This window comes from Myotis nattereri (genome assembly GCF_964212035.1).
Source record: "Myotis nattereri genome assembly, chromosome: 8".
Classification (NCBI taxonomy): domain Eukaryota; kingdom Metazoa; phylum Chordata; class Mammalia; order Chiroptera; family Vespertilionidae; genus Myotis; species Myotis nattereri.
The window spans coordinates 10,032,617-10,056,867 of NC_138083.1; the positions used below are offsets into that span (position 1 = coordinate 10,032,617).

Consider the following 24,251-nt stretch of genomic DNA (forward strand, 5'->3'; position numbering starts at 1 on the left):
CTGTGAGCTCGCTGTGAGCAGACAAGTCATTTCTGGGCGGCCATCCATGTCTGCTTGGGCAGCTCGTGTGTGAAACACGGTCCGATTCTCCCAGCACATTAGAGGAGTGAGGGGAGAACACAGGGAAACTGAGTGCTAGGCAGGGCCATCGCTCTGGGTGGAGAGGCCGGGCTGCCTCAATCATGTACGCCCTCTGCCTTGTAGCCTTGAATTTGTGAGACAGCTGCCCACAGCCTCTGCTCAGATTGCATCATAAATTTCTCGGGCACAAGCTGGCCAGATCTGGGAGCATGCAGAGGCAGCCCGGAAGCCAAGCTGGGGTGCTGGCATTTGTTAAAAAAATCCACTGGAGATTAGGGTGGCTGCTGGGTGTGGTGGAGGTCCCAGCCATATTCCCTGGCATGGCCCCCTGGGGGCCAGTGCTCCTCCTCCACACCCTCCTTCCCCTCTCCCGCCTCTCTCCTCTCTCCTCTCTCCTCTCTCTCACCATCTTTAAGAAACACACATAGGCAGAAGCCAATCCATCAAATGTCATTACAGATTTATTAAGCCTGATGTAGAAAGACATTTAACAGTAACATCTTCCGAAAGAATAAAAAGAGCACTTCTATTCAGTCTTGTGCTTTGAAAATCTAAATATATTTTTATCATATAAATAATTCTTTTCATGTTTTAAGTGCATCTGTGTTACTTTTCTTCTTCTTCTTCTTCTTCTCTCCTTAAATTTTCATTTTTTCAGTTGGCCAAAGCGGAAGTCGTCGTTGATGGAAATGAAGCCTTTGCAAAGCTGAGGTGCTGGGGGCCTGCCTGCGTGCTGTGGTGGGAGCTGGGCTTCAGAAAGGGGCTCACAAGCATTACAATGAGGAACAGCAACATCACAAGTGAACACACCCAGGTCCTTAGTGCCGGCTGTTGGCTTTCTCGATGCAAATCACAATAAGGTTTCAGATGGGCACAGTCTATCCCAATAACTGCTGAGTGGGAAGAAATAAAGGACTTTTTTTTTTTTTTTTGTCAGAAAGGAAAGAGTTATCATGTTCAAAAATGTAAATAATACTCTTATAAAAAGCTTTTGGATGGAAATGAGGGGCTCCATATAACCTTGGCGAGCGTGTGGTTGTTATTTTTTCACAATAGCGAAAAGAAGTACTATTATTGAAGGTTTTAATTACAATTCTAAAGTAGAATAATTTTCCTAAAAAGACAACAACCCCAAACTCTTTAGATGTAAAAAATAATGGCTTCGGTGATATAACTTAAGGGTTTCCTTCATCTCCACCATCAGAATTTATTTCCACTGGTGAAATTACACTTTACATAATATCTCCTTCTAGAGACAACGTCCATGCTGCAGCTCGGCCGCAGGCACACATCTTGACTGCACCCAAACCAAGTCATTCAATGAGGAGAGCTGGTGTGAAGGTTCTTTTTATTTTTTTTAACCTGATGTAAGTGATAGGGGACATCAAGACCAGATTGTTTCTAATTAGGGGGGACGACAGGCTGGTGGCACCAACGGACACAAGCAGGAGCACCTTTTCTGAAAATCCCTGTGTTTTTTTTCCAGCCGGAAAGCCATTGTTCCCAGCGGGGCTGTTTGTCTTTGGGCCGTGACAGTGCGGCCCAGCCTGTGGACATTTGCTAAGTCACAGCCGTGAACACTAGCGTGCAGGACGGTGGGGGGTGAAGGTCAGTGTGACCAGCCAGGGGCGAATTTTCCAGGCCCCAGAAGAGTGGGCACGGGTGCCTATCTGTGATGAATCTGTTTGGCCACAGGGTGGTATAATTTTCCTGGCAGAAAACTTTTTTTTTTTTCATTGCAAGGACAATTTATAATCATCAAAAACAAGTGAAACATGGTTTTGATTAAAACAGCCTGTTGGCTCAATAATCTCTGTAATTTTAAAAACATTCTTAATGCAGAAGAAGAGCAGGCCGATGTCAGGAATGGCCTGGGGCCCCATTACAACAGCCACCGAATAAATAAAGAGAAGAAATGCGAGGTCATAAAAACAAAATTAAGCTAATGTTTCAAATTTTGACAATTATGAATTCTTCCTCTAAGAAGACATTAAAAAATTTTCAGGCACTATTAGATAAAATACAAAGAGGGTAATCTACGCGGCTTTCCCAAGGGGTAGAGCATGCCTTGAAAGGAAAACTCGGAATGAAGTCGCCGGTTCCTCCCTCGATCTGGCAGTGGGATGGGACTCATGCAGACAGACAAACGTGGGTCTCAGAATTCCTTTGTAAACTCAGACCTAATGCTTTCATAAGCTATTGAAAGAGAATGATCAGCAAAAAGTTACAAGCATTTTTTTTTTCCCTTCTATACAAAAGAATCCCCATTGTGGGCCAGTTTGGTAGGAAACAGCAACAAGCAAATATAACAAAATCTGTGTTCATACATGGCAATATAGTTAATATATACAAATATGTACAGTATAAAAATGAACGGGGCGTACGTTCCCAGCCATCCACGCTGCATGGTACACAGGAGGACTGCCTGGCTTCCCTCCGCGTCTACAGGCAAACGCATTATACACAGCATGCAGGCCTAGAACAGGAGTGCATCCGCACAGAGATATTAGACAGGGATGGTGGCCGCCAATTTTTTTGGAAAATGACTAGCCTGTTTTCCTAATATAAAAATGTGTTTGCCTTTCTTCGCTGGCAGATAAACACTGTCTTTCAGAGTGAGGATGAATGTAATTTTCCCAACTCACTCTGCCCTATCTCCCCCCGCCCCCCAGCCACTGCCTTTTCAAAAAGCACCCTCCCCCCCCGAATTCATGTAAATCTGGAATTATGCAATGTAAACATGGGTGATGTGTCAAATTTTCTAAAAAGCTACAAGCATTCTGCAGAGTAAGAACGGGGTGACCGCTAAAGAGAGTGTATTTGATCAACTATCTGGTTGACTTTAAAGGGATATGGACTTTGATGATAGCAGGCTGGTCGTACCTGGCTGTTGAAATCACAGCCAGAAAAATTAGAAAGATGCCAGCATGCCAGAGACTAAAAAGTATACTGTATCCCGAGATATCATGGCATTTAAGAACCCTGAGCCAAATGAAAATTGTTTCGTATGGAAGCTTTTTTTGACTTGCATTGCTCATTCTAGAATCTGATGTGTGATAAGCCAAAATATTGTATTGTAACACCAGACGTTTTGGTTGTATTTATCGCAACTCAGAGCATGAAGAGTTTATACTTTTTCTCCGCAGACCGGTTTAATTTTGTGTATTTAAAAAATATACGCACACATTTATAATTCCTGGATGTTACATAGGTCAATTAGAAAGCGAGCGAAAATATTACTGCACGAAGTCTTCACCTTTGAGATATAAGCGCATGACTGTTCAAGTTCTGTAAATATAAGCCTTTGCCTGGGGACTGATAGGTTTCAGGTTCAAGATAATTCAGTGAACACACTGAAATTTATTTTCTGGAGGGGTTGAAGGGAGTGGTAGATTTTTTTAATTTTTTTTTTTAGTAATGCATTTGCTCAAATTTTTCAACTTCTCTTGGGGGCTCTCACAAAAGAGTTATTATGTGCACTTCTCAAAGCAGCTTTAAGCAAATAAACATCGCGCACAGGGCTGTGAGTGTGGAATCTGACTTTCTCAAACAGATCGTCCTTTTAAAAGGCCTCAGTGATACTCAGATGGCTATCGGGAAAATCACTTGCGTGCTGAGAGGTGTCAGCTCAGGGTGCCATTCCTTGTAAGAGCCATTTTGCTTGCAATATATTTTTCCAAAGGAAATGGCCAGGATCCTCTTGCAGAAATAGCGTTCCACCTGGTCCCAGCATTTTAAAACAGTCCTCTCCTAATCCATAAAACATTTCCAGTTTTCCCTCAAGCTCTGGGCTGCCTTGCGCATGAATAATTTTCGGAGAAACACCCACGCCCGCTAGCCCATGGTTCGGAACTATGGGAAGGGGGTTGACTCTAGCCTGGAAATTGTGTATCTCGGTTTGCCTCTGAACCTGTCACAGGAAACCACAGGAGGTAAGTGGCTTGTACTTTGGATGAAGAGGTGAGATTCCCTGGTAGAAAATTCTAAAGATGATTCACCAGTGTCAAGTGTTTAATGCTTCCCTACAATGAAAACGTGTGTGTCTGTCTGGGGTGGCTGGAAATTTGTCTCTCTTCCTCCTTCCTGCTAGATCTTTGCCTCCAAGTATTTCGTGGATATTTTGAGCAAGTGCCACAGAGAGGGAGGGAGGAAGTGAAATTAGCATTTTGACATCTTACAGGGGAAAAGACATAAATCAAAAGTTCAGGTGTGATTTTGTTTTGTTTTGTTGTTGTTGCCTAATGCATGAACCAAATAGATATACTTGTATTGGTCTTTAGAACGACAGATGTATATGTGTGTGTTTAAAGCCTCCAACTTATTTTCTCCTTCTTATTATTATTTTAGCATTCATCAACATACTTCTATTCTTGTTGCAGAGAATAAATAATAATGTGAAAATAACATTATAATCTTTTTAAAAAAGCAAAAACATTTAACAAGCTTAAAAATGAAACCAGATGAAAAAGGTTGGAACACAAATAACCCGGGGAATGACAGATGGAGAAGTAACAGAATGCAAGCACCTTGGAAGGCCTCGTAATCTTTGGATTTACTGTGAAAACGTTCAGAAAATCATAGACTCTTACTGTGGCCCTAGAAAATAACAATGAAATTCACACACACACACACACACACACACACACACACACACATACACACACTCACACACACACACACCTCCTCACTGCTTGACCAGCGTTACATAAGTGCTTCCCAAATGTATCATTTCATTTATTTGTTTTCTGCATTTCACCTAAGCTCAGTGGCTTGTGCCTGTGACATTAATTGTGCAAGACCCAAACAACCAAGTAGGCACATTTTGGGGTGAGTTTTAAGAAATCTACTGGTGACCTTAAAGAAATTCCGTGGGGACTGTCCGGGCTATCCAATTTATTCTATGATTATATTCTGCTTTCAGGCCTTGACCTATTTTTAAGCTATTTCCTCCTGGTATATTTTTTCAGAAGGAGAATTCCCTATTCTGGAATATTATTTTGAAAAACAGAACCAAAGCACAAATAACACAGGGAGTTGGACCCCATGTGAGCCCCTACTCTCCCCCCGCCGCCCCCCAGCTGTCTGGTGTCATATGTTTGGGAGCTGCGGTCCATACCCGGGCCTCGTGTGACTTCTTCACGTTGTACCCCATGGCACCTAGGACGGTGTTGTGCACACAGCAGCTGCCCACTAAGAATTGTTGGATGAATTTGCTGAATACATGGTGTTTCCTGTTCTGCCCTGTGTCCCCAGTGTTTTGTAACAGGTTGTAAAACGGGGCAAAATACATAGAACTTAATTATTTATACAGTTTTATCAATGGACACTTCCTTTTGCAGCTGGTGGGTGGCCTTAGCTAGAAAGAGGGAGGGGGGAGGAAAGGCAACCGCCCCCCCACTCCCCCCACTGATACCAGGGGTAGTGCCCGGATGGAGATTCTTGAGTGTAATTTGCATGTCATCTTCCTTTCCATTTCCCAAGTCCCGGCTGATCAGAACTACATTTATTCACAGAGAGGAGAAGAATGGTATGAAAGCAGATACAAACATTCTCCTGAGTTCATGCTATTTAGATTTTCCCCTCCAGAAAGGAGTTTTAGAAGCCTCGCAGGACTTGCCAAATGAAGACAGGCTGAGTCTCTAGGAATATACTCAGAATTGTGTGTATTTCACAGCGCGAGCCCAGATCTGTTTCCTAAGAACATTAGCAGCTGTCCCTCAGCAGTGACATTTACGGTTACCAAGCGACGATTCATGAGTCTTACCAAATTGATCAATATTTTTGTCTCTCGCCTCCCACCCCACCCCTCCATAGAAATTGCACTAACAAAACTGTATGGATTCTATGTTGAAGCAGATGATTTATTTTTTTTCTTAGAAGGGAGACTATTTCCACGGAGCTGAGAACTGCATTGTTCCCCTCCATCCCCGCCCCCTGGTTGGAACAAGAGCTCAAGAGTTTGCTTTTGGACATTGCGGCAGAATCTGAATTATGAAACTTTATCGAATACCCCTGGGTTGGAGCAGGCAATTTTGCACAGCTTCAAGAACCTCAATGCTAATGCACTGATTTCCCTTTAATAGAATTTCGTTGTCGAAGGACAGGGCTCAGTAGAGTCCACCCTTCAATCTTAACCCATCCAAAGACTGTTCCTTTCCGGTTGAGCTCCATTCATTTCTGGTTGAATAGGTTAAGCAAAGACAGACCTTGCTGTTCTCAATTCACTTTATGATCCTCCCATCATAAAAAATAATATCAGCACCTTGCTCTTCATGTCAGAACTACATTTGAGCCGCTATTTCCTATGCCCATGAGTAAATCCCATAAAAGCCGCCCCGCTGTACTGTTGTGATTTTTCCTTGTGGGTGATTGATTGATGGATGAGTGCTGACACCTCAATGAAGCTATTTCGACTGCCATCTCAATCCGATGATGTGAGGGCTGTATTTTCTGTCCATGCCTCATTACTTCAGAATGACATTCCTGGAACTTCATTTACTTTTTCCCTCCTTCCCCGAAGCGCCATATTTTTCCCCATCTAGGTTATGCATGCCATAAAAAAAGCAATTTGCTATTATATGTGGCATAAGGGCAACACTTTCCCTAGGAGGTAAATAAGAAGTTTTTTTTTTTTTTTAAATCCCAATGTTGAATTTAGGGATCATGTCAAAAGTTCCAAAAACAATTCAACAGGCAGCCTCCATGAGAAATGGTGAAGAGGATATATTTGGTTTCATTTTGTTGGTGTTGAGATTTTTTTGGTGTGTGATAACCTTGGTCATTAAAGCAACAACAAAAATATTCCTTTTGTTTCAAAATCATCTAGTTCTTTGTGTTGTGCCAAGAATCACCTATTGCTGAGTAGCAGGTTGCAACACAATCCAGCCTTAGTTGTCCTTTGAGAATAAGGAAATTCACTGTTTAAATGCAATGATGGATTTCTCTATTAGAGCTTGCTTTCCGTTGTATAGAAAAGGCTCAACTCGAGTAAATAGATCTACCCCCTGCATTTCCAGAGTGTGCGCTAGGTACGCAAGACTGTTAATATTAAAACACACTCGTAGCTTTTCCAAGTTGACGCAAGACCTGATTTTAATCTGTGTAATACAGTATTCCTGTTAATAATAACGTATAATTAAGACATCCGTTAAAAATCCATAACGTTAATTTAATGGAGAAAATCTAATACAGTTCTATTGGAATTTTTACGTTAAATTAACTTTAACGGGCTTTTAATGGATGTCTTAATTAGATCTCATTATTAACGGGAATATTCCACAAATTAAAATTGGGCCCTCAAAGTTTTAATGAAAAAAGTTGCAGAAACACATTTAAAATGGACACCCTATTTCATGCTCTCCGTTGCTTCTGAAGCCGAGCTCGCCTCAGAGCCATAAACAACCGTCCTGCCGAAGAGTCTGCGGGCCAGGCTGCGGCTGAACTTCCCAGCCTGCCGCGACCTCAGCTTCTGCACCACGCTCCCCCTTCTCCCAATCTGCAGGCTCCTACGGCAGTGGCACAGGCTTAACACTAATTTTTTTTTTTAACCCAGTGAAGATGACGACCATAGAGATGCCCACACTGCATGGGAACACGTCTTCGGCAGCCACACGGTTAAGCCTGACTGTTTGAACAACTCTCACAGAAGATGAACATTGTTCGGAGGTTTCCTTGGCTCAAAGTCTGGTTTAACTTAATAATTCTTCCACTTTGCGGTGATGAATGGCTCCCCAGTGCAGGGGCAGGACTGGGCAATCCAGGTGCAACCGTAATTGTTGCTCCGAACAGAAACATTTCCTTAGACAAACGCTCCCAGGGGGGTTATAAATAGGAAACGGACATTACCCGGAGAAGCCGGCTTCCCAGCGGCCACAGCTCGTGAGCCCACTTGGACATGAAACTATGGAGACTTCGACCCCCCCCCCCTTTCCTGTCAAGTGTTACAAACGGACAAAATAAGTCCATCGGTGTTCTCGGGCGTGATTTTTCTTCGGGGGCACTTTGTTTCCTCGTGACAGTGAAAAGGGGGCCATGGAGACGAGACGGCCCCACTGCAGTTTATCAATGAAAATCTAATATCGTCCATAAGCAGAGAAGTGGAAATCAATACTTCATTACCAAATTGTTAGTGCGGATGAAGAGAAATGGCTGGGCGGGTTTTTTGGGCAATCTTCCGAGAGCAGGGCGCCAGGAGTTCAATGTCAGAAGCGGGGGTGGTGCAACCCAGGGCTCCGCGTGAGGGGATCCAGGCTGGAGAGCTGGAACTAAGGCATTTGTCCTGTAATGGGAACCAGAACAACAACAAAAAGGTGCGTTATTTTCTGAGGGATAGCTCGGGTGGTTATTTCCCCAGGTAGTCAAATGGCCCAGTGCATTGGTATTAATGTTCTGTGCAGAGTCCTAGTTAGGTCTGGTCTAGGGTATGCTATAACCAGTTGATGGAATACAGAAATGAAGAGCCAATTTAGGGAAAAAAAAATTAAAATATAATGTAGGGAAGAGATATTTGCACATCATGTTCACAGCATTATTCACAACTAGAGGCCAGTGCATGAAATTTGTGCATGGGGGAGGTGTCCCTTAGCCCAGCCTGCACCCTCTCCAATCTGGGACCCCTTGGGGGATGTTCGACTGTCGGTTTAGGCCTGATCCCTGTCCCTAAACCAGCAGTCCAACATCCCTCTCACAATCCGGGACTGCTGACTCCTAACCGCTTGCCTGCCGGTCTGCCTGAAGGCCCCTAACTGCTTCTGCCTGCCAGCCTGATTGCCCCTTAACTGCTTCCCTGATGGCCTGATTGATGCCAAACTGCTCCCCTGCCAGCCCGATCGCTCCAAACTGCCCTCCCCTGCTGGCCTGGCCACACCCAACTGCCCTCCCCTGCTGGCCTGTTCGTCCCCAACTGCCCCACTGCTGGCCTGGTAGCCCCCAACTTCTCCCCCCGCCCCACCACCAGCCTGGTCATTCTCACCTGCCCCCCTCTGCTGTTCAGTCGTTTGGTTGTCCCTCACTAACCCCCCTGCTGGCCTGGTCACCCCATGCAGCCTGCTGTTTGATCGTTACTGTTACTGTGACAGTGTCCCAGACAATTTGCATATTTCTCTATTATTAGGATAGATAGCCAAGGGGTGGAAGCAACCCAAATGCTCATCAACAGATGCCTGGATAGATGGAATGTGGGCTAGTCGTCCAATGGAATATTATTCAGCCTCAGAAAGGAAGGGCATTCTGACACATTCGATGACAGGGATGAACCTTGAGGACATTGTGTTAAGTGAAAATACCGCAGTTGTAAAATGACAAATACAGTATGCTTTTAATGATCTGAGCTACCTAGTGTCGTTAAACTCAGAGAAACACAAAGCAGGAGGTGGATGCCAGGAGCTTTGGGGAAAGGAGGGATGGAGACTTGTTTAATGGGGATAGAGCTTTAGTTTTATAAGATGAAAAAGTTCTAGAGATGGAGGGTGATGATGGCTGTACAATAATATACACTTAAAAATGATTAACATGATAAAGTTTATGTTATATGCATTTAGCCACTATTTAAAATAAAAATACTATGTGTGATTTTTGCATTATAAAACATTTTGAAAAATAAAATATTTAACCTCACATGGCCTCACTACCCAGAGAGAGCTCCTACTTACATTCTGCTATATTTTCTTCTAGTGTTTTCTTTGTGCATTTTTCTTTTGTTAATCCTCCCCTGAGGTGATTTTTTCCATTGATTTTAGAAAGAGTGGAAGGGAGGAAGGAGTGTGGGAGAGAGAGAGAGAAACATCAATGTGAGAGACATGTGCCCTGACTGGGGCTGGGGGTTGAACCTGCAGCCCAAGAACGTGCCCTTGACTGGGAATCCAACTGGCAACCCTTCAGTGTGTGGGCCGACACTCTAACCACAGCCCAGAGCTGTCTGTACATTTTTGTTGGGCTTACATAGTTGTAAGTACTCACTGTGTAATATTTCTCTCTGTATTTTTCCACTTGCAAGTATCATTGTGAACGGCTACATGGCTTCTATAACCATTCTCTAATGTTGGACATTTAACTTGCTTCCAATTTTATTTAGTGATATGTAACACTGTGATGAACATCTTTGGTTTAAAGCCTTTTAGCATGTTGTATTTTCATAAGCCTAAATTCCCGAGTGTGAAATTCCCAAGTCAAAAGATAGGACCATTTTCCAGATGGGTACTAGACTTATCATGGTGATCATTTCACAGGTTATGTAAAATGCTAATCACATGTGAAACTAATATAATATTATATGTCAACAGCACTTGAATAATAAAAAAACATATTTAAAAAAGGACCATTTTTTTTTTGTGGTGGGAGGTGCTGCTTAAAGTGTGCTTTGCTATGGGAGGTTACTGAAGTGAATTTTTTTCAGATATGTGCTGTTTGGATTACTGTAAAAATGCATATAATTTCCATTAGCCCAATCTAGGCGCTGTTCCTTGCTTATATCTAGTGCAGTGATTTTCAACCAGTGTGACTGCCAGAATTTTTAAAATATGCAATACCAACCTTTTTTTCCTTTATATTGTCAAATAAAAACATGACAACAGCCAACACATCCACAGCCGAGTGGTGTGAATGCCTTGTCTTGAACCATACATATAATGGACATATAATGGAGTTGTATCTTATCAGTCACATTGCATAGTTGGTTAATTCTTGATTCCAGAAATCCTTATATACAAGTATAGGCACCTGATTTTTTAAAAAAGTCACTTTGGAGCACAATGGGTAGGTAATTATTACTACTATTATTTTTTGTAAATCAATCAAAATCATACTTTTTTTTTTGTCAGATGGGCAAAAAATATAGTAATAAATTTTTTGGTGTGCTGGAGAATTTTAGTGTTTAGTTTATGTGTGCCCTGAGATGAAAAAGATTGAAAATCAATGATTTAGTGATAGTGATCATTTAGTGAGAAACACGTTGAACCTATATATAATTAATATTTGGGGAAATTTCCATGTTTCTAGTAGAAGAATAAAGACAAGTTGAAGATCATATGACACCTGATGTATGTAGAAAAATTATGTGCAAAATAGTCATAACAGGCAATATAAACAATCCCTCGGTAAGGAATGGTATGACTACAATACTGGCAACCAGTTCCTCTATACCTACCAAATGCCAGGTACTTTCCACATGATATCCCTAACCCTTGAAACAATGTCAAAGTACAAATAGGAAAAAAGGTCTCAGAGAAGTTAGTGACTTGTCCACGGGCCCACAGCGGAGGATGGCTTAACATTTAGGCCTTAGCATATTAAAGACTGAGAAATCCTGCAATTAAAACCCAACCCGACCAAACACAACATGTGTTTATGTAACACAGGACTCCCCAGATTGGTTTGGTAACCCCTTTCCTCCCTGCAAAGTGCTCTCTCATATACCTGAGTGCCATTTTCTGAAAAACACCTTAATGACAAACTCTTGTACAGAAACCAAGGAAGCCGAGAGTTCTGAAGATCTCAGTCTCTGACCCTTGACTCACATTGCTGGCTTTTTTGAGTCTCGGTGTGAAAGGGCCCTTTGTAGTTACCACGTGACATTTCCCGAGTTTGTCCTATGCTTTCCATGCTCAGCCCAAGCCTGACTGTCAGCTTCACAGCGCTGCGAGGCGGGAGGTCAGCATCTGCACTTCCCAGCGAGGACATGGGCATCAGAGGGGTGAGCCCGTGGTCACCCGGCGGGTAAGTGGGAGAAGGGTATTCGGATTCTGGGTTTTTTTTGTCTCTTCAATCACTGCTTTTTATATTGCTTGTGATGGTTTGGTGTATAATAGTGTTAAACGCTGGCATTATTAATAAAGGAAAGTCATTTCCCCAAGAATATCTGTGTAGTTAGTTAAATTCCAGATCCATGTGTCTTCTGTTCAGACCTGGCTATGGCATTATTTCCATCTGAGAGACCTCCTCATATCCCACCATGTAATGGAAGTGATAGATTCTTCTGGAAGGTCAGTGCTGCTGTACCAGAGGAGAATGGTACACAGGGCACCTGCGTACCATGTTGGGACAATATACCCTTTCTTATTAGTCTTTATTTTAAAAGAAGAAAACTTATTTTTCTTTAGGTCTAAAGAGGAAACCCTGGCAGAACATTAAAACTAGGAAACCCAGGAGAGGAGACCGAGAACTAGCCTTCGTAGTCCTTGCTTTCAGAAGGAATCATGTGGAGTGGGTTCAGAGAGAGAAAGCAGAGACCTGGGTTGCCTCGCAAACGGCGGACGGAGGCCACGCTTCGCTGCTGCACGGGGTTGCCCCTCTTTTTTCTAATATGTTGAGCCACTCCTCTACAAATACAACAGAAATAAATAAAAAATTTAATTACATATCTACAGAGTCGTTGGCAATGTTCATTAAGTAGAGTTTGTGAGGGAGAGCCAGGCGAGAAGATGTAATTATTTTGTATTAATTACAGAGCCACCAACAGATGCACGGGATTATATATGCTTTAATTTGGCACTGCTAGAATGGTTAATCCTTCTGGCAAGTCATTTTGGCTGGCTCTTTGCCCCCCTTGGCCTTGCTCAGGGCCCCCGCCCTCTTCTTTCTCCACTCCGCACCCTCTGCTCAGAGCGGCATCTTGTCCCGGGGGGTTTTGTGACTGCTCCCCACGTGGGCACCACCAGCACTGGATGCTTAGGGGCCGGGGGTGGGACCCCTGGGCAATGTATGGGACGGTTTCTTACAGGGCGCTTTGTCCCTCATTCTCTGCCAGAAATCTCTCGGCAGGTCCGGGTTTCTCAACTGTTGACATCTTGGGCCGTACAGTTCCTGTTGAGGGAGCGTCCTGTGCATTGGGGCTTTTTAGCAGCACCCTGGCCTCTACCTACCAATTCCAGTGCCATCTCCCTTACCTGGAGCCCGATAACGCAATAAGCCAAAATATCTCTGGGCATTGCCAGTGGTCCGAGCTGGGGGTGGGAGGGAGGGGGTAGCGGGGGGTGGGGGCACAAAATCATCACAGGCTCAGAACTGCTGACAGAGGTGAAAAATGTTTTCAATCTGAGCCTAGAACTCAACTCCATTTTACATATAAACCCAAAGTCATTTCTGCACAATTGCACACACACTGCACTGTCCTGAAGTAAAGCTACCTGGCCAGCCAAGAGAAACTGTTTGGTTTGGAATTTCAGTGGGAGTTACTTGTCCTTTTAGAAAACCCGGTCGCCTGTGCCATGGCTGCTGGTGATAGATGAGATGCCCGTTCCACAGCCCCCAGATGATCTGTGGGTGTCGCCGACAGGTTCCCAGGGAATCCGCACCCAGGAGCACACGTCGGGCTCCCTCATTATTCCTCCCAGGACCTCGTCCCTGAGTGCGGGCCACTCGCCCTGCTGACTCAGCATCTGCATGGGAGCGGAGTGCCCAGGTGATGCCTGGCACGGTCAAGTGTGAGGAGTCCTGTTCTAGTGAAGTTCTGTGACCGAAGCCTTCCCTTTCTCTCTTATTGCACAGTCACAGCACAGGATGGGTTCTTTCTGAAAGGATGTGCATAGGCTGGTCATGTGATCAATGAATGTTGTTTCAGGATAGTAAAGGGGAAATTATGGAGCCTTTGTCTGCAAATGGCCACACGGGTCTGCAAAGGGCCAGGACCCCTGCTCGACACAAGCCCTTTCTAGGCAGCGCTGTGATGTGGAATATCCGCATGCTGAGGCCTGTGAGTCCCTGATCTGTGCAGCCAACTGGCTTCCTGACATCTCCACGTGGACGTCTCACAAGGTAACTTTTTCAAAAGCAGGGCGTTTGAGTCCCCTGCCTCAGCCTGTCCTCTCCAACATTTCTATTCACAGGGAATGAAACCTTACACCGCCCAGTTGTTGTGGCCAGAAAGTTGGGTCATCCTTAACACCTACTCATAAAATTCCCTCACTTTCCGTTTCCACCCGCAGCGCCCCAGTTCAAGCCTGTGCGTATTGTCCCCAGTGCCTGTTGTAACTGCCCATTGGGCCCCTGATTGCACGCTGTGGCCAGTCCATCATGCTCCATATGGCAAACTAAGTGAGCTTATGAAAACTTACAGCAGAGTGAGGCAGTCACTCCCCATTTCCTCCCTGCTGACCCTTCAGTGACCTATTCTGCGCTTAGAAAGAAACCCCTTATTTTTCCAGAACTTTCCTCCTGCTCTGGCCTTGCCACTGCTCTCACCTCGCCTGGGTCTCTGCCCTTGTTGAAATGTCCCAAGAACACTGGCCTTCTGACGGCTCCTGAAACAGGCCTCAGAGTCTTTGCAGTGCCGTTCCCTCTGCCGAGAATGCCATTCCACCCATTCTTTGCTCGGCTAGCACCTTCTCATCCTTAAAGTCCTAGTGGAATTGTCACTTCCTTGGAAAAGTCTGCTCTTACCCATTGGACTTGAGTAAGTTCTTTAAAAAAAATAATATTGCACATTTATGTTGTCCTTATGGGACTTTTTGCAGATGCAAGTAACTGTTGGTTTAGCACCTGCCTCCTGCACTGACTTGTAAACCCCACAGAGGTGGGGACCGTGTGTCTTCCCATCCAGCAGGTATCCGGGCACATAAGCCAGTGTCTGGCACACAGTAGGTACTTGACAAACACTTGTTGAGTGAGTGAAGCCCTAAAGATAATAATTCCAAGTTATCTATTCCAATGTGGAAATCTTTAAAAAGCATTTATTACTAAAGAAATAACAGAATAAAAAAAAGATTTACCTGGAATGCTTAGTTGTCTAATCCTATCAGAGCCAACTTAGAACATGTAACGGGAAAAGAGAAGAGACTAGAACCATCTGTCTGGTACTTTAAACTCCAAAGAATGATTTATTCTGCCGTTTTGAAGCAATTTACATTAAAAAAAATTTTTTTTTCAATCCTCACCCGAGGATATGTTTATTGATTTCAGAGAGAGAAGAAGGAAAAGAGGGTGGGGGTGGGGGGAGAGAAACAGCAATGTGAGAGAGAAACATCAATCAGCTACCTCCTGTACCAGGGATCAAACCTGAAGCCTAGGTATGTGCCCTGACAGGGAATAGAACCTGCAACCTTTTGGTGTACAGGAGGAGAGGAGAGGAGAGCAGAGGAAAGGAGAGGAGAGGAGGGGAGAGGAGAGGAGAGGAGGGGAGAGGAGGGGAGAGGAGGGGAGAGGAGAGGAGCCACCTGGCCAGGGCAGCAACTTACAATTTTTCAAAGAGCATTCTTTGGAAATAGGTTGGGTAAGTAATAGGAGCATGAAGATAAAGAGGTGAGGCTAAGAGAGTTTAAACAATGTGCCCCATGATGATTAAGTGTTGGGTCAGGACGCCCGACTCCTTATTTAGGACTTCTTAAAATGGAAATAAAGAGAGTGAGATATAAATGCTGGACATAGAGAAAACGCATCATTAAAAAAATACCGTGACAAGGAAGCAAAGTGGGAATGGAGACGAGTGATTTTTAACCGTGTAATCCTGGGAGAAACCTACAGGTAATATTTTTCCAAATTGATTTTACAATTTGAAAATCCAAATGGGCTTACCTACATTGCTGAATTTCATCATTAGTGTTTCTTCTAATTGTTCCTAAGAGAAATCTCTGTGTGCAGAAACCCTTAAACTTAGGTTGAATTCCAATCCTCAGAATGAATAAAATCATTGGTTAAATGTAGGGAATACTTTTTGTACACTCGATGTGGCTTCATGTGAGTAGGCAGGTAATATTTTACAATGCTATCTAGTATATTTGCCATTTCTTAATTCCTTTCTTCCCTGCAGTTTTTCTGTCACTGAACATAGACTCATTGCTCTTGGAGAGGGAGGTCACAAAATAAACCGAATAGAACAAAAACGGCTGGGTTTCTCAGTGGTGAGAGAGGCTTTTTCTTTCTTATATTGAACCTTAAAGAGGTTGAGTCAATGATAGAACTTACAAGTTATATACCCATAACATCCACAAATGTTAATTGTAGACCCACCGCATATGAGCTATTTCTATTAATCATTTCAACCACCCAAAGGGATATCCAATATTACAGAGGACAAAACTGAGGTTTAGATCATTGAAGTGACTCATCCAAGGTGCAATGACAGTAAGTGGAACTGAATATTCTTACAATTAATTGGAATATACATTTTCTACATTTCAGAGCCTTTACTCTTGAGAGCTTGTTTGGAAGTTCTAGCAGGAGAGTGCAGCTACTCATATATCCTTGACCGAAGATGGGTCCTCTCTTGGGGGAAAGGTCGTCCTCTTTGACCCAGTGTGCAGCTTCGGGAGGGGCGCACGGGGATGGTGAGGGAGGAGGGGACAGCCGCCTAGCCAGCCAGATCAGCCGAATCAACCCTGATGATCTATGGGGTGACAGATGTTGCAGCCAGGTCGCCTTCACATCCCAGAGCTTTTACTCTTAACCACTAAGCGAACTGTTGCTGATGTCAGAGCTGGACCGAGGAGACCACCAATTCTTTGTCAAGGGTGGTGCTTGATTAGATCCTTGAAGACTAGGAGGCAATACTATTATTGATCTTGATCGTCTTCTTTTTGGAACATTTAAGTACGATGGCATGCAGGTGGTAATGGACACACAGGGAAATCTCAACTCCTGAACTTCCTCTTTTAAAGCACAACTTGTGATACATCTGCTGAATGTCTCAAATGCATGATCTGTGCTTCAGGACACAGCCCAGAGCCACCTGCCTGCAGCTCTGAAGCTGGTGGAGAGATTTCCTGTGGTCAGTCCTGAGCACAGCCAACATCTAAGCTGACTCCAGCCTCATTACCAACTCAAGGCTAATGGAGCGGGCGGATTGGAAGAAATGAAGCAAATAAGTTCCCTTTTTGTCAACTTAATGGGCAGCCACGGAAATGGTTTACAATCTCATCACCACCATGACCAAGACGCATGCAAAATGGTTGTTGGCTGAAACTAGCAGAAATGGAGTGACATCTTGGAGAACAACATCAATGTCGGGAAGACGCGGGGTCTCCTAAGAATGGTGCACATGGTGTCATTCATGTCATAGGTGTCCTGTGTGTCAGCCTAGAAGTTTCCAGCGGCAGAGAAAATGTTTTCTGTAGCACATGCTCTTCAACTTCAGGCTCCCCAAGTAGTTAGGAAACAGGAATGAGAGAAATGGCTGAGGGTTTGCCTTATGGAAATCTCTTGACAACTAATTATGGGATTATGAAGTCTTAACTGCCGAACAGTTATACCAATTACACCCAGAAGGACGTCAATCTAAATGAGAGTGGTAAGGGGAGAGGGCATTCTCCTCGTCCTCCCTCAGCCAGCGTTCAACACGAAGCTCGTCTCCATGTGCGGCTTTGACAAAGCATGGATTGAATAATTATTGAGAAGGGATGGAGCCCAGTGCTAAATAACACACACACACACACACACACACACACACACACGCAGAAATGAATGGTTTTAATTTTTAAAAATATTTGGTTTTACCATGGGAACCTCCTATTGTCTTTTTTGCACTCTACAATATCACAAAGGTTATGCAAGGTGTTTCTGCCAGACATTATATACCAGGAAAGCCTTGTGTATTTATAAATCCCTATAGAAAAGCTAAGTCTTGGGTTGGCTCATGTGTCCATTTTTGCTTGCACTACTAGGAAGCTCACAGTCAAGTTTTTGGCCCAAATTTAGTAACTGTGTATCATCTGAAGGCTCAGGGGTGGGCAAACTTTTTGACTCGAGGGCACAATGGGTTCTTAAACTGGACCGGAGGGCCGGAACAAAAGCATGGATGGAGTGTTTGTGTGAACTAATATAAATTCAAAGTAAACATCATTACATAAAAGGGTACGGCCTTTTTTTTTTTTTTAGTTTTATTCCTTTCAAACGGGCCGGATCCAGCCCCCAGGCCGTAGTTTGCCCAAGGCTGCTCTAGTCTATACCCTCTAGATTCTCTTCAGATTCCCTCTAGTTTCCTTTGACATATTTGTTGAGAGTTTGCCTCTGCCATTTATTTACTTGCTGTGTGACATTGGGGGAAATGACTTACCCACTCTGAACCTGTTTCCAAATCTTCCAAATCAGAACAATAATAGTACCTTCCACAATGGCGCCTGGTGACAAAATATACTCAATATAATGTAGATTTAAAAAGTGATTTTCTTTTCTTTCATGAATTCATTGCATTGCATGCAATATAGTCCCTAAAAACTGCTGTGGAATAAGATGTAGAATAAAAAAATACATATATAAAATTCTACTTATGTGTGAGAAGTAAGTAATCATTAGGTCTTGGAAAATGGATTATTCCTTCTTTCTGGAAATTTAAAAAAGTAAATAGAAGAGAGGCTCTTTAGTTCGTACATTAGCCAGCGTTGAAAAGAGTTGTCAATTTGGATGTGAAGCTAAGGAAAGTTTTTCCTTTTTATAAATAAGAAAAGGGTAAAATGGCATCTCAAACATTTGCTGTGGCTATTAAGAAGAAAGCAGGCCAAGGCTGGTTTGGCTCAGCGGATAGAGCGTTGGCCTGCGGACTGAAGGGTCCCGGGTTTGATTCCGGTCAAGGGCATGTACTTGGGTTGCGGGCACTTCCCCAGTGGGGGATGTGCAGGAGGCAGCTGATCGATGTTTCTCTCTCATCGATGTTTCTAGCTCTCTGTCTCTCTCCCTTCCTCTCTGTAAAAAATCAATAAAATATATTTAAAAAAAAGAAAAAAAAGAAAAAGAAGAAAGCAGGAGGCAGTCCCAGTACCAACCACTTTTCTAAGTGCTCATTGTAGCTCTGAGCTCTACAGTAATGCCTGGGACAGGGCCCTGTTGTCCCTCTCTGTTGATGAGAAAGCAGAGGCTTGAGCTGGTTAAGAAACTGAATCGAGGTCAGAGAGTTAGCAAGTGGTAGAGCCAGCGTTTCCACTCAGATACGTGGCCTGGAAGCTTCTCCAGCCAGTACTCACTGCTGTCCATGGAACAAACCAGCATGGTCTCAAGGCACATTTCTCAGTAGAGCTAGATAATGCAACACGAGAAGCACTGAAAAATGGCCCAGCTGTTTTGTCCCTTCAGAAGGAAAGTTAACCGGGTGGCAAGGCTCAGAACAGCACTCTGGCAAGGAACAGGGAGCGCGCCCACGGCGGTGCCATCGTGATGTCATGGCTACCAGGCGCCAGTTCTCCCACACGCTGCTTCCGGGGCCTGGCCGTGGAAGAGAGATTTCCTGCACCCATTTTTATTGAGCCACATTCCTATACTCCAAAGGCACTTAAATTGTTCTAAAGAGGTCTAGATACTGGCAAACACCTCCATCAACAACCCGGACAGCTTAAAGTCCAGACCGCCAACCACATGATTCACAAGGGAACCCGTCTTCCCTAAGTGGAGCGTGCAGCCGAGTTATTTATTACAACTAACGTACAACCACCGAGCGTCCCTGTGTGGGCACCGCATGGACTCACTGCTGCCTGCGTGTGAGCTGCTGGTGTCTAGGAGGAACTGCAAGCCTTCCAAGTGTGGAAAATCAACAGGCAGAGGGTGGTTTTGTTTTGTTTTGTTTTTACCACCGTGATTATGTGTCCAAGGCCCTGCGGCAGCCCAGTTTGTGGTGTGTCCCCCCTGGGAAAGGGGTTGGCATGGGGACACCTGCTAAGAGGAAGAGCCACTTTCTAAGAAGAGCCTCCTCCGTTTCAATGATGTGTCATTCATTGGGTGCCTACCCTTTGCTGAAGCTTGACTGCTGCTCTTTTCATTCTTATAATAATCCCCAAAGGTAACCCTTCCGAATCCCCCTTTTCGGGGGTCAGGAAAATAACGGATAGAGATTTAAGTAACAGGACCAAGATCACATGCCTGGCAAGCGACAGACTAGAATTTGAAACCAGATTTCTGTTATCAAAGTGCCATATTGTTTCCTAATAACAACTATGACCCTTTGCCAATTTGATTGCTGGTAATAATTCCCAACCCCCGCAATAGATTGGGAAAATGTGAGTTAATGTTGCCTCTTTAGATGAAGGACGGAGGTCAGGAGGGTGAACTGTCCCACCGCCCACACCATTTCCTAGAGGAGCTGGAAGGAAACCAAGTTTGGTCAGGATCTCACACTGAGTTTTGAGTTTCATCTGACTCCACCAGCACTCCCCAAAGTACATTGGGAAAGTTCAAGTCCCTTGAGATGCTCTAAGACGAAAAGATGTTCTTTTATTCATTTGTTTATGTCTTAAAGAAACCTCTGGAAAAATGTCTAGCTCCTGACCCCCTCACAGCCTTTGCAGCTGCTCTGCCCCTCGCCCAGAGGCCCCTCCCGTGGCCCTGCCCGGGTAATTCCTGCCCCGGTCATCCTCTGGCTAAAGTAGCACGTGCTCAGAAAGACCTTCACTTAGCCCAGGATCAAGACTGGGTCCCCAGGCTGCCTATCTCTTACCCCAACTTATCATGAATGATACGTTGGTTTGTGTGAAGGCTGGTTTCCGGCTTTTCTCTCCCACTAGCTGTCAGGAGGTGACTGCTGAGTTCAAGTCTTCAAAGTGCCAGCCCATGGGTGTCACTTGGTGAAGACACTTGAGTTTTTCTTCATAGTTCACCCTTGCTCAACCTTTGTAAAACCACAGAAATGAAAATGAATGACCGCAGGGATCCTCCCCGAGCCAACCACCTGGCAGATGGCGACATGAAGGCCCAGACTTCATGTCCATTGGGTGACAATGGGAACACTTGTCATTTATCAACCCAGTATGTCCTTGAGCCTGGGCCCAGTGGTTAACCAATTGTATCTGATTTCATCCTCAGGACAGATGAGGAAACTGAGGCTCAGGGCTGTTAAGCAGCTTGCCCAAGTTCACAGCTATAAGTGGCACAGAGTAATCTGACTGTGCCTTCTGCCTCTGAGTGGGCTCCCCATGCTGACCTCAACACACACTGGGCCACTCCAGGAGATTCTGCCTTAATTGTCTGGGGTAGGCCTGGCACTGGGTTTTTAAATTTTCCAGGGGGTTCTAATGTGTTGCCAAGATTGAGAACTATTGCTCTACTGCATGATTGATTGATTGATCACTGCCATTTAATCAATTAACCCTTCTTATACTCAGTAGAATACATGAAGTTCAGTTTTCTATAGCAGTGCTACTACTTCTTTCTCTCTGTCTCTGATTCTCCTCTCCCCACTCCTAAATCTGCATTTCTGTGTAGATGAAGTTCCTTCACAACACACACACACACACACACACACACACACACACACACAATGCACTACTGTTTATAAAGAAAGCCACCTTAGTCTAGTTGCATTTCAGATAAAAACCTGAGCAACCGAATTTCCATACAAACAATTTGCCCAAGACCTTCAAGACCCTGGGGTTTATGTATTGGTTTGCACTTCAGTAACAACAACAATCACTATCCTGTATAATAAAGAGGTAATATGCAAATTGACCCTCACACCATGACATTGTCACAAGATGGCTGCGCCCACAGTGGAGGCAGGGTTCCCGTAACACAAGATGGCTGCTCCCACAGCGGAGGCGGGGTTCCCATAACGAGCTGTTACGGGCAATCAGCAGGGACCTGAGGCTGCGTAGTGCCAGGCCGGGTGGGGGGAAACCTGAGGCCGCGCCCCCCACCCAGTGAGGCTTGATGGGGGACCTCAGGCCACGCCCCCCGCCTGGCAGGGCTTGACGGGGGACATCAAGGTATGCCCCTGCCTTGGCCCAGGCCATGGGACCTCAGGCTATGCTCCCCGCCCTGACGCCAGCCCAGGGAACCTCAGGCCATTCCCCCTGCCTGGTGGGGCTTGATGGGAGACCTCAAGGTGCACCCCCATCCAGGCCCAGGCTAGGGGACCTCAGGCCATTGCCCCTGCCCGACGGGGCTTGATGGGGACCTCAGGTCATGCCCCCCACCCAGTGGGGCTTGATGGGGGATGTCAAGGTGTGCCCCCTGCCCCAGCCCAGGAGAAGTTACCTCGGGTTGCACCCCCCGCCCGGTGGGGCTTGACGGGGGACCTCAAGGTATGCTCCCCACCCTGGCCCAGGCTGGGGGACCTCAGGCCATGCCCCCCACCCTGGCGCTGGGATGGGGGACCTGAAGATGAGCTGGGGGACCTGAGGCTGCACCCCCCAGCCTGGTGGGGCTTGATGGGGGACCTGAGGCTGTGCCTCCCGCCTGGCAGGGCTTGACAGGAGCAGGGCCGGTCAGATCTGGATCTCATTGCACAGGTGGGTGGGGTCTTGACTCTGGATCCCGCGGCACGCCCCAGACTCTGACAGGAGGAAGATTTTCATATACATTTTACTAATTTTCTTTCATCTCTGACACATCTATTATAGAGAAAAGGCAAATAGCAATATTAAAATATTTCCTCTAATCAATTACCTTTTAATGTGCATGAATTTCATGCACCAGGCCACTAGTTATTAAATAATGAGGCTTCGCCTTGTAACAGGCACTGTGTGAGGCTGGTGGGGGACAGAGAGGCCCCCACAACAGAGCGGAAGTGGGTATTTCCATCAAGACTTTTCTACAAAGGGTTCCCAGCTCATGGGAAGTGAAGGGATGGCCACCATGGCTGGTAAGAGGTGTAGCCAGGATTTGAACTTTTCTCTGTCCACTCTACCACCACCTTCACTAGACTCCTCCTTCCCACCAGACCACACTGCCTTCTAGAGGCCTCTTCAAACTCTACTTGTGATTCTGCTTATGCACTGAAAAACACTGAAGCCTGCTTGTTTTCTGGCAGGAACTCAAGGTTTTCTCCACCCCCAAATCAGAAGCAACGATATATATTAAATGTCTCACTTATCAAGTTTACTATGAAATGTTCAGACCTTCTAAATGCAGCTATAAATGAAGCAGGAGGGGCCCTCTCATCTCTGTGTGAAGGAAGTTATGGAGAGCTTGTATGGAGGGGTATGGAGGGTTCCAGAGCCCCAAGCTGCTCCCTCTGAGGCCAGGGGCAGGCCAGGGAAGTGGTCATGAGAAGCAACCACTGAAGTTAAAGTAACAATACAAAAGTTTTGGTGATAACATGGAAGCCAGTGTTATGAACTGAATTGTGTCACCCAAAATTCATATGCCTCAGGATATGGCTGGATTCGGGCATAGAGCTGTTACAGAGATGGTTAAGTTAAGATGAGGCCATTAGGGTGGGCCCTAATCCGATCGGGCTGGTGTATTTATAAGAAGAGGAGATTAAAACACATGGAGGGAGACACCAGAATTTGCAGGAGCACAGGGGGAAGACCATGTGAGGACACAGAGAGAAGACGGCCTGCAAACCAAGGAGAGAGGCCTCAGAGAAACCCAACGCTGCGGCGTCTTGATCTTGGACTTCCAGCCTCTGGAACTGTGAGAAAATATATTTCTGATGGTTAAGCCCCCAAGTCTGTGGTATTCTGTTAGGGCTGCCTGAGCAAGCAAATCACCAGGGAAGGAAAAACAAGTGTGTGAGGCCTGAAACTGATCTCAATGGCTGGAGGCCACCGTTTCTTCCACATTCTGGAAGGTGTATTCCACTCTGTTCTCTCTCATGCCCACCCTGCCTGTGGGGTATTATTAAGGTCACCCCAAAATAGAACAAAATGGAGACCCAGCACATTTCCACAAAATCATAAAGCAATGTCATGGCCAATGCGGCACCACAGCTCTGTTTTAGAATTTCACTTCGGGTAGGGTACAAATGCTTTGGGGGAGGAAGTTTCTAGACACTACTGCTTCCATTATTTTTATCTTATGCGGAAAGGACATTGGAGCTTCCCAGGAACCGTGGACTGACTGAGAAGTGTTGCCTTAGGTATCAGTTCTCTTTCAGGACAGGAACTTTCAAAGAGCTTCTCAGAGGGGAAGGGGATGTGGAAACTTCCAGAAGGGGCAACCATGGGCATGTGCCTAGGAGAGTCTTTTGGGGACTTCCTACCCTCATTTCAAGCAACAACTTCATTTCATCTCTTTGGTGTATGTAAGAGCTCTGTATAAGATTGTATTTGAGAAACATATTCAACTGTTTTCCAGAATTATTACTTCAATTTTATATAATGATGATGGGATGATGACTAAGCTCAATGACACTGGCCCAGGTGAGCCAGCAAGACTTTGGTTGTGCATTTTTTGGCTCTAGCCTTGTCATTGAACACAGCAATTTCTTTCAGCCAACATTGGGGCCAGTCACTGGGTAGTGTTTCAATACAGGGACGCGGCAGGGAACACAACAGCTAGGACCTCTGCCTTCAGGGAGTTGGCATTGCAGAGGGAGA

At 45.1% G+C, this 24,251-nt stretch overlaps 1 protein-coding gene across 1 annotated transcript in view; it reads right to left on the reverse strand.

The window, feature by feature from the left end:
• Positions 1-527: 527 nt before the first annotated feature.
• Positions 528-24,251, reverse strand: part of TSHZ2 (teashirt zinc finger homeobox 2) — a 433,168-nt gene continuing 409,444 nt past the window's right edge. Inside the window, exon 3 of the mRNA XM_081096969.1 lies at positions 528-8,359. The gene's annotated coding sequence lies outside the window, so the exon portion shown is untranslated. The remainder of the gene's footprint in view (positions 8,360-24,251) is intronic.